We start from the raw sequence: 10,685 nt of genomic DNA on the forward strand, positions 1-10,685 counted from the left end.
CAGATTTACCATTGCGTTAGGTTTGTTCAAATAGAGCCCACTGTGTCAAACTTCAATATATCCACTTAAAATACATTTGTTTTATTCACTGCTTTAGCATACTCTGCCAACCCGGATGTCCTAGCCGTGTCTGAATCCTGGCTTAGGAAGGCCACCAAAAACCCTGAAATTTCCATCCCTAACTATAACATTTTCTGACAAGATAGAACAGCCAAAGGGGGCGGAGTTGCAATCTACTGCAGAGATAGCCTGCAGAGTTCTGTCATACTATCCAGGTCTGTGCTCAAACAATGAGCTTCTACTTTTAAAAATCCACCTTTCCAGAAACAAGTCTCTCACTGTTGCCTTTTGCTATAGACCACCTTCTGCCCTCAGCTGTGCCCTGGACACAATATGTGAATTGATTACCCCCGATCTATCGTCAGAGCTCGTACTGTTAGGTGACCTAAACTGGGACATGCTTAACACCCTGGCCATCCTACAATCTAAAGTAGATGCCCTCAATCTTACACAAATTAATAATGAACATACCAGGTACAACCCCAAATCCGTAAACACGGGCACCCTCATAGATATCATCCTAACCAACCTGCCCTCCAAATACACCTCTGCTGTCTTCAACCAGGATCTCCGAGATCACTGCCTCATTGCCTGCGTCCGTAATGGGTCTGCGGTCAAACGACCACACCTCATCACTGTCAAACGCTCCCTAAAACACTTTAGCGAGCAGGCCTTTCTAATCGACCTGGCCCAGGTATCCTGGAAGGATATTGACCTCATTCCATCAGTAGAGGATGCCTGGTTATTCTTTAAAAGTGCTTTCCTCACCATCTTAAATAAGCATGCCCCATTCAAAAAAAATTGAACCAGGAACAGATATAGCCGTTGGTTCACTCCAGACCTGACTGCCCTTGACCAGCACAAAAACATCCTGTGGCGTTCTGCATTAGCATCAAATAGCCCCCGCAATATGCAACTTTTCAGGGAAGTTAGGAACCAATATACACAGGCAGTTAGGAAAGCAAAGGCTAGCTTTTTCAAACAGAAATTTGCATCCTGTAGCACAAACTCCCAAAAGTTCTGGGACACTGTAGAGTCCATGGAGAATAAGAGCACCTCCTCCCAGCTGCCCACTGCACTGAGGCTAGGAAACACTATCACCACCGATAAATCCACAATAATTGAGAATTTCAATAAGCATTTTCCTACGGCTGGCCATGCTTTCCACCTGGCTACCCCTACCCCGGTCAACAGCCCTGCACCCCCCACAGCAACTTGCCCAAGCCTCCCCCATTTCTCCTTCACAAAAATCCAGATAGCCGATATTCTAAAAGAACTGCAAAATCTGGACCCCTACAAATCAGCCGGGCTAGACAATCTGGACCCTCTCTTTCTATAAAATGATCCGCCGCAATTGTTGCAACCCCTATTATTATTGGAAAGCTGCCGCAGTCATCCCCCTCTTCAAACTGGGAAACATTCTAGACCCAAACCGTTAGAGACCTATATCTATCCTACCCTGCCTTTCTAAGGTCTTCAAAAGCCAAGTTAACAAACAGATCACCGACCATTTCGAATCCCACCGTACCTTCTCCGCTATGCAATCTGGTTTCCGAGCTGGTCATGGATGCACCTCAGCCACGCTCAAGTTCCTAAACAATATCATAACCGCCATCGATAAGAGACAATACTGTGCAGCTGTATTCATCGACATGGCCAAGGCTTTCGACTCTGTCAATCACCGTATTCTTATCGGCAGACTCAACAGCCTTGGTTTCTCAAATGACTGCCTCGCCTGGTTCACCAACTACTTCTCAGACAGAGTTCAGTGTGTTAAATCGGAGGGCCTGTTGTCTGGACCTCTGACAGTCTCTATGGGGGTGCCACAGGGTTCAATTCTCGGGCCGACTCTCTTCTATGTATACATCAATGATATTGCTCTTGCTGCTGGTGATTAACTGATCCACCTCTATGCACACGACACCATTCTGTGTACTTCTGGCCCCTCTTTGGACACTGTGTTAACTAACCTCTAGACGAGCTTCAATGCCATACAACTCTCCTTCCGTGGCCTCCAACTGCTCTTAAATGCAAGTAAAACTAAATGCATGCTCTTCAACCGATCGCTGCCCGCACCTGCCCGCATCACTACTCTGGACGGTTCTGACTTAGAATATGTGGACAACTACAAATACCTAGGTGTCTGGTTAGATTGTAAACCCTCCATCCAGACTCACATTAAGCATCTCCAATCCAAAATTAAATCTATAATGGCTTCCTATTTTGCAACAAAGCAGCCTTCACTCATGCTGCCAAACATACCGTCGTAAAACTGACTATCCTATCGATATCATTTTTCAAAATAGCCCCCAACACTCTACTCAGCAAATTGGATGCAGTCTATCACAGTGCCAACCGTTTTGTCACCAAATACTAAATATACACCAAATATACTACCCACCACTGCGACCTGTATGCGCTCGTTGGCTGGCCCTTGCTTCATATTCGTCGCCAAACCCACTGGGTCCAGATCATCTATAAGTCTTTGCTCGGTAAAGCCCCGCCTTATATCAGCTCACTGGTCACCATAGCTGCACCCACCCGTACCACGCGCTCCAGCAGGTATATTTCACTGGTCACCCCCAAAGCCAATTCCTCCTTTGGCCGCCTTTCCTTCCAGTTCTCTGCTGCCAATCACTGGAACGAATTGCAAAAATCACTGAAGCTGGAGACTCATTTCTCCCTCACTAGCTTTAAGCACCAGCTGTCAGAGCAGCTCACAGATCACTGCACCTGTACATAGCCCATCTGTAAATAGCCCATCCAACTACCTCATCCCCATACTGTTATTTATTTATTTTTGCTCCTTTGCACCACAGTACCTCTACTTGCACATTCATCTTCTGCACATTTATCACTCCAGTGTTTAATTGCTAAATTGTAATTATTTCACCACTATGGCCAATGTATTGCCTTACCTCCCTTATCTTACCTCATTTGCACACACTGTATATATAATTTTCTATTGTGTTATTGACTGTATGTTTGTTTATTCCATGTGTAACTCTGTGTTGTTGTTTGTGTCGCACTGCTTTGCTTTATCTTGGCCAGGTCGCAGTAAATGAGAACTTGTTCTCAACTGGCCTACCTGGTTAAATAAAGGTGAAATAAAAAATAAATAAAAAACATCTGGCTAGTGGCTAGCTGAATGCTGCATGAATCCTGAATCTTTTGTGAAGAACAGAAACGTTTCACAGAGTACTTACTTCAAGCCCTCTGGTTCGAGGCCAAGCAGTCTCTTTCTCACCAGCAGGAGTTTGGGTGTGAAGTCTGGGATGCGCTGAATCCTCAACATGAGTTCCCCAACCACCTGACAGAGTGAAATGTACAGGGACAATCAGTAAAGGATCAGAGCAAGTTCAATACTGACAATGTGGGATGTTTTTATGTTAACATAAACGTGACTATAACATAATTGATATTACTAAATTGATACTCAAGATTTACTCTATTTAACAAGAACATTATACTTCCTCCATAGGCCCACAACATTAATGGGGCAATCCGCAGTTGAAACAATATCAAAGCGTTCTCAGCGCCACTGTTTCGGTAATAAGCTGAGGGATGGGGCTGGAGAAATGTAACCACTCTCAAATTTATAGACCGAGCTATGGATGCATGGATTGATCATCCATGATATCAAAATGATTGTTTTAACCACGTTTTAACCATGTTTAAAAAAATTGGTTTAAAAACATTAAAGTAAACAAGCTTATACTTTGGGTTTTGATGGGCTAATACAGTTGAACTAAGCTCAAGAGGCATTTAAAAGTTATATTAGAGCTGGGCAATATGGCCAACAAAATTCTCTCTCAATTTTTTCAAACTTATGGGTGATTCACGATATACATTATCTACATTTTTTTTTTTTTTTATTCTCTCTAAATAAGCTTTGTTGCACAATTAAAAGGTCAATACACTGCATTGGGACTAATCTAATGTAAAATTATACCTAGGCTAAATATAAGCCTTCAACCATAAGACCCACTCATACACAACAAAAATAGAAATGCAAAATGCAACAATTTCTAAGATTTTACTAAGTTCATATAAGGAAATCAGTCAATTGAAATAAATTAGGCCCAAATCTATAGATTTCATACGACTGGGAATAAAGATAAGCATCTGTTGATCACAGAAATATTTTTTTAAAAGGTAGGGGCGTGGATCAGAAAACCAGTTAGTATCTGGTGTGACCACTATTTGCCTCATGCTGCTCGACACATCTCCTTTGCATAGAGTTGATAAGGCTGTTGATTGTGGACTGTGGAATGTTGTCCCACTCATCTTCAATGGCAGTGCAAAGTTACTGGATATTGACGGGAACTGTAACACCCTATCGTACACTTCGATCCAGAGCATGGGTGGGTGGACATGTCAATGGGTGACATGTCTGGTGAGTATGCAGGCCATGGAAGAACTGGGACATTTTAAGCTTTCAGAAATTGTGTACAGATCCTTGCGACATGGGGCCGTGCATTATCATGCTGAAACATGAGGGGATGGCGGCGGATGAATGGCACAACAATGGGCCTCAGGACCTCGTCATGGTATCTCTGTGCATTCAAATTGCCATCGATAAAATGCAATTATGTTCGTTGTCTGTAGCTTATGCCTGCACATACCATAACCCCATTGCCACCATGGGGCACTCTGTTCACAACTTCTACATCAGCAAACCGCTCGCCCACACGACACCATCTCCCCAGGAAAGTTGAAACCGGGATTCATCCGTGAAGAGCACACTTCTCCAGTGTGCCAGTGGCCATCGAAGGTGAGACTTTGTCCACTGAAGTTGGTTACAACAAAGCACTGTAGTCACGCAAAGACCCTGGTGAGGACAACGAGCACGCAAGTGAGCTTCCCTGAGACAGTTTCTGACAGTTTGTGAAGAAATTCTTCGGTTGTGCAAACCCACAGCTTCATCAGCTGCCCGGGTGGCTGGTTTCGGGTGGCTGGTCTCAGAAGATCCCGCAGGTGAAGAAGCCGGATGTGGAGGTCCTGGGCTGGCGTGGTTACACGTGGTCTGCGGTTGTGAGGCTGGTTGGACGTATTGCCAAATTCTCTAAAATGACGTTGATGGCAGAGAAATGAACATAAAATTATCTGGCAACAGCTCTGGTGGACATGCCTGCAATGAACATGCCAATTGCACGCTCACTCAAAACTTGAGACATCTGTGGCATTGTGTTGTGTGACAAAACTGCACATTTTAGATTGGCCTTTTATTGTCAGCTTCTTGATGTGCTACATCTGTCAGGTGGATGGATTACCTTGGCAAAGGAGAAAAGTTCACTAACAGGGATGAAAACAAATTAGTGCACAAAATTTGAGAGAAATAAGCTTTTTTGTGCATATGGTAAATTTCTGGGATCTTTTATTTCAGCTCATGAACACTTCACATTTTGTGTTTATATTTTTGTTCGGTATAATTTTTTTATTTTACAAAAATAGTTTTACCTGCTTTTTTGCAATAATCACTGATCTGGCTTTCAAGTCTGTCTATGGAAATGTCATTTTTGTTGAACCATGCACATCCACTAATAATGAGTGGTAGCAGGCATTATAGAAAATGAACACAGGTCTCATAAACAATCTCTTAAGCACAAGCCCAATGCCAGTGAGTAGCCAGCAAATCTTTATATTTAAAGTCTAGCCAATTTGGATCCATTTGCTTGCTAAAAAGGTAGAACAGTTGAAGTGTTATGAATACACCCTCCTATCCATCTCCAACTGTTTGAACAATATAGCCTGTTCACTTTGTTTAGATGTTGAAATCAAGTGGCCTACCTGCATAAAAATATGCTTATTTCTCAAAATGAGAACGTGTTGCCAATTCCTTACACAAATGCACATTTTTATGCTCATTGCACATTTATAAAACAAAGACCAGACAACTAGCACAGCTGTGTGCGAGTAGGGGGTTCACAGTGCACACAGCATAGAAGAGCGCAAAGGAGACAAACTCAAAGAATCAATGGGGACAGATCATTCATTTATAAATCCACTGAAAAAGGCTAGGGTTGCAAATCCCAGAGCCCATGTGTGTTTGTGAGCAGGGGTTGTGAGAGAATTTTCAATTTTGTGCAGATATGGGATATATACTGCTCAAAAAATAAAGGGAACACTTAAACAACACATCCTAGATCTGAATGAAAGAAATAATCTTATTAAATACTTTTTTCTTTACATAGTTGAATGTGCTGACAACAAAATCACACAAAAATAATCAATGGAAATCCAATTTATCAACCCATGGAGGTCTGGATTTGGAGTCACACTCAAAATTAAAGTGGAAAACCACACTACAGGCTGATCCAACTTTGATGTAATGTCCTTAAAACAAGTCAAAATGAGGCTCAGCAGTGTGTGTGGCTTCCACGTGCCTGTATGACCTCCCTACAACGCCTGGGCATGCTCCTGATGAGGTGGCGGATGGTCTCCTGAGGGATCTCCTCCCAGACCTGGACTAAAGCAGTTGGTGGATGGAGCGAGACATGATGTTCCAGATGTGCTCAATTGGATTCAGGTCTGGGGAACGGGCGGGCCAGTCCATAGCATCAATGCCTTCTTCTTGCAGGAACTGCTGACACACTCCAGCCACATGAGGTCTAGCATTGTCTTGCATTAGGAGGAACCCAGGGCCAACCTCAGCAGCATATGGTCTCACAAGGGGTCTGAGGATCTCATCTCGGTACCTAATGGCAGTCAGGCTATCTCTGGCGAGCACATGGAGGGCTGTGCGGCCCCCCAAAGAAATGCCACCCCACACCATGACTGACCCACCGCCAAACCGGTTATGCTGGAGGATGTTGCAGGCAGCAGAACGTTCTCCACGGCATCTCCAGACTCTGTCACGTCTATAACGTGCTCAGTGTGAACCTGCTTTCATCTGTGAAGAGCACAGGGTGCCAGTGGCGAATTTGCCAATCTTGGTGTTCTCTGGCAAATGCCAAACGTCCTGCACGGTGTTGGGCTGTAAGCACAACCCCCACCTGTGGACGTCGGGCCCTCATACCACCCTCATGGAGTCTGTTTCTGACCGTTTGAGCAGACACATGCACATTTGTGGCCTGCTGGAGGTCATTTTGCAGGGCTCTGGCAGTGCTCCTCCTGCTCCTCCTTGCACAAAGGCGGAGGTAGCGGTCCTGCTGCTGGGTTGTTGCCCTCCTACAGCCTCCTCCACATCTCCTGATGTACTGGCCTGTCTCCTGGTAGCGCCTCCATGCTCTGGACACTACGCTGACAGACACAGCAAACCTTCTTGCCACAGCTCGCATTGATGTGCCATCCTGGATGAGCTGCACTACCTGAGCCACTTGTGTGGGTTGTAGACTCCGTCTCATGCTACCACTAGAGTGAAAGCACCGCCAGCATTCAAAAGTGACCAAAACATCAGCCAGGAAGCATAGGAACTGAGAAGTGGTCTGTGGTCCCCACCTGCAGAACCACTCCTTTATTGGGGGTGTCTTGCTAATTGCCTATAATTTCCACCTGTTGTCTATTCCATTTGTACAACAGCATGTGAAATGTATTGTCAATCAGTGTTGCTTCCTAAGTGGACAGTTTGATTTCACAGAAGTGTGATTGACTTGGAGTTACATTGTGTTGTTTAAGTGTTCCCTTTATTTTTTTGAGCAGTGTACATTTTAAAATAAATGATTAATATAGTTTATTTATTTACTGTCCTATCATGATGGAATGGTCCCCAACCCTATACCCTAGACACCCACCTGAGCAACCCATACACTAAAGAGAAGTCCTTATCTGTTTTATGGGCCTACTGTAAGTAGCCTATACGCAACCAAATCAGAAGATGAATGTGATGAATGAATGTGTCAGAGCCCTACTAAAGCAGCACCGCCCCCACAAGATTCTGAGCCTGGCAGTGTTAGTCCTATAAAACAATACCCCCTGATGAGAGAGCATAATATACAAGGAAATTCCCAAAGCTGCTAAAGAGAACCTTGACGACGTTGATCCTAGACAGTGGGGATTCCGGTAGGGTGCCCCCACCCAGGCAGTGGCAGTTCTGGCAACACTAGCTGCAGTAACCCACTGCAGTAACCCAATAATCTCCCAATTATTGCATGCCTTCTCATACAGCTGCAACTGTATATGCATTCGTAAATCAAGTCCTTTCTTGAGTTGGGCTCTGGGATGGAACAACTGTTGAGCATCTGAGTTTATGGTTGTTTATGTGGGAAAGGGGTTGAGTGTGTATGAGTGTTTGTGTGTATTCCACAACTGTTGCTAGGGAGTAAAGATGTTAGGGACAACATAGGATGAATCACAATAATTGTTTGCTATAATAATAATTGCTTGCCAAAATGTAATTTTTGTAATGGCAATCCTGGTAAGAGGAAACAATCCTTTGCATGAACTACCTGCATAATTACATATATTAATTGTTAATTATGGAAATTAAGATAAGCAGGATTTATATATATATATATATATATTTTTATATATTTTTTTATAGCTATATATAATACAAATTGAGGCGAGATCTGCTTTTGGCAGCTGATCTGCTTTTGTTCTGTGGGTGGCACCGTGTGCTGTTTTTTCGAAGGATTTGGTCCCGGTCTCTCAGGGGCCTTGGGATCAGGGGTGGTCTGCCGGTCACTGGGATGACAACCCAACTTGGGATATGGAGAAGTTTTAGCAGGTGGAAAAGTGGGGAACAATTGGAGGTTTACTTAGTAGCAATGCAAATATCATGGTATTATAACCATGATTATAATATGGACACTCAATCACTATGGTACTTTTTAATGGTGAGTTTACAAACATATATTATGATAAATAGATTTGAAACTTGTATTTCATTATGATAAATGGTGAAATAAGTATAGCCAGTTATAATTATAATGGCTTAGCAGATAATAAGAAAATACAGTCAGTATTTACTTGGCTAAAATACATTGTTCACAGGAAACTTTTTCAGCAATTTCAGATGAAGTTGTGTGGTAAAAGGACTGGGGGGGGGGGCGAAATATATTTATCCCATGGGCAAAGAAATTCAAAAGGCATGATGATATTAATCCAAATGTGCAAATTGACCAAACAGATCCTGAAGGTAGATGGATGATCTTAAATATGTTATTGGACCATAAACAGATATGACTCATTAACCTAAACAGTCCAAATAATGATGATCCATGTTTCTTTATAATAATATAATAATTTATCAACGCTACAAGCAATACAGGACTCTATTATTAAGGTGGGAGATTATAATATGGTTTTAAGAACATCTATGGACCGTAAAGGAAATCACACTACAAACTATCACCCTCATGCCCTTAAGGAAATCATGAATGTCATGGTTATATTGGAATTAGTGGATATATGGAGGCTTAAATATCCTGACCTAGTGAGATATACATGGCGGAGGCTCAATCAAGCTAGTCGCCTTGATTACTTTCCTATGTCATTCTCTCGCACGAAAAGTTTAAAAAGTGTTGATAGGGGACAGAATGCGGTCAGACCATCACATAATTGGCATATATTTTTCAAACAGAAATTTGCTTCCTGCAACTCAAACTCTAAAAAGTTCTGGGACATTGTAAAGTCCATGGAGAATAAGAACACCTCCTCCCAACTGCCCACTGCACTGAGGATAGGAAACTCTGTCACCACCGATAAGCCCACTATAATTGAGAATTTCAAAAAGCATTTTTCTACGGCTGGCCATGCTTTCCACCTAACTACCCCTACTGCATTCAACAGCACTGCATCCCCCACAGCTACTCGCCCAAGCCTCCCCCATTTCTCCTTCTCCCAAATCCATTCAGCTGATGTTCTGAAAGAGCTGCAAAATCTGGACCCCTACAAATCAGCTGGGCTTGACAATCTGGACCCTTTCTTTCTAAAATTATCTGCCGAAATTATTGCAACCCCTATTACGAGCCTGTTCAATCTCTCTTTCGTGTCGTCTGAGATTCCCATAGATTGGAAAGCAGCTGCTGTCATCCCCCTCTTCAAAGGAGGTGACACTCTTGACCCAAATTGCTACAGACCTATATCCATCCTACCCTGCCTTTCTAAGGTCTTCGAAAGCCAAGTCAACAAACAGATTACCGACCATTTCGAATCCCACCGCACCCTCTCCGCTATGCAATCTGGTTTCAGAGCTGGTCATGGGTGCACCTCAGCCACGCTCAAGGTCCTAAACGACATCGTAACCGCCATCGATAAGAAACAATACTGTGCTGCCGTATTCATTGACCTGGCCAAAGCTTTTGACTCTGTTAATCACCACATCCTCATCGGCAGACTCAGTAGCCTTGGTTTCTCAAACGATTGCGTCGCCTGGTTCACCAACTACCTCTCTGACAGAGTTCAGTGTGTCAAATCGGAGGGCCTGCTGTCCGGACCTCTGGCAGTCTCTATGGGGGTACCACAGGGTTCAATTCTTGTGCCAACTCTTTTCTCTGTATACATCAATGATGTCGCTCTTGCTGCTGGTGAATCTCTGATCCACCTCTACGCAGACGACACCATTCTGTATACTTCTGGCCCTTCTTTGGACACTGTGTTAACCTGTTAGGGCTAGGGGGCAGCATTTGCACGTCTGGATAAAAAAATTTACCCGATTTAATCTGGTTACTAATCCTACCCAG

This window comes from Salmo salar, chromosome ssa01 (genome assembly GCF_905237065.1).
Source record: "Salmo salar chromosome ssa01, Ssal_v3.1, whole genome shotgun sequence".
Taxonomy (NCBI): domain Eukaryota; kingdom Metazoa; phylum Chordata; class Actinopteri; order Salmoniformes; family Salmonidae; genus Salmo; species Salmo salar.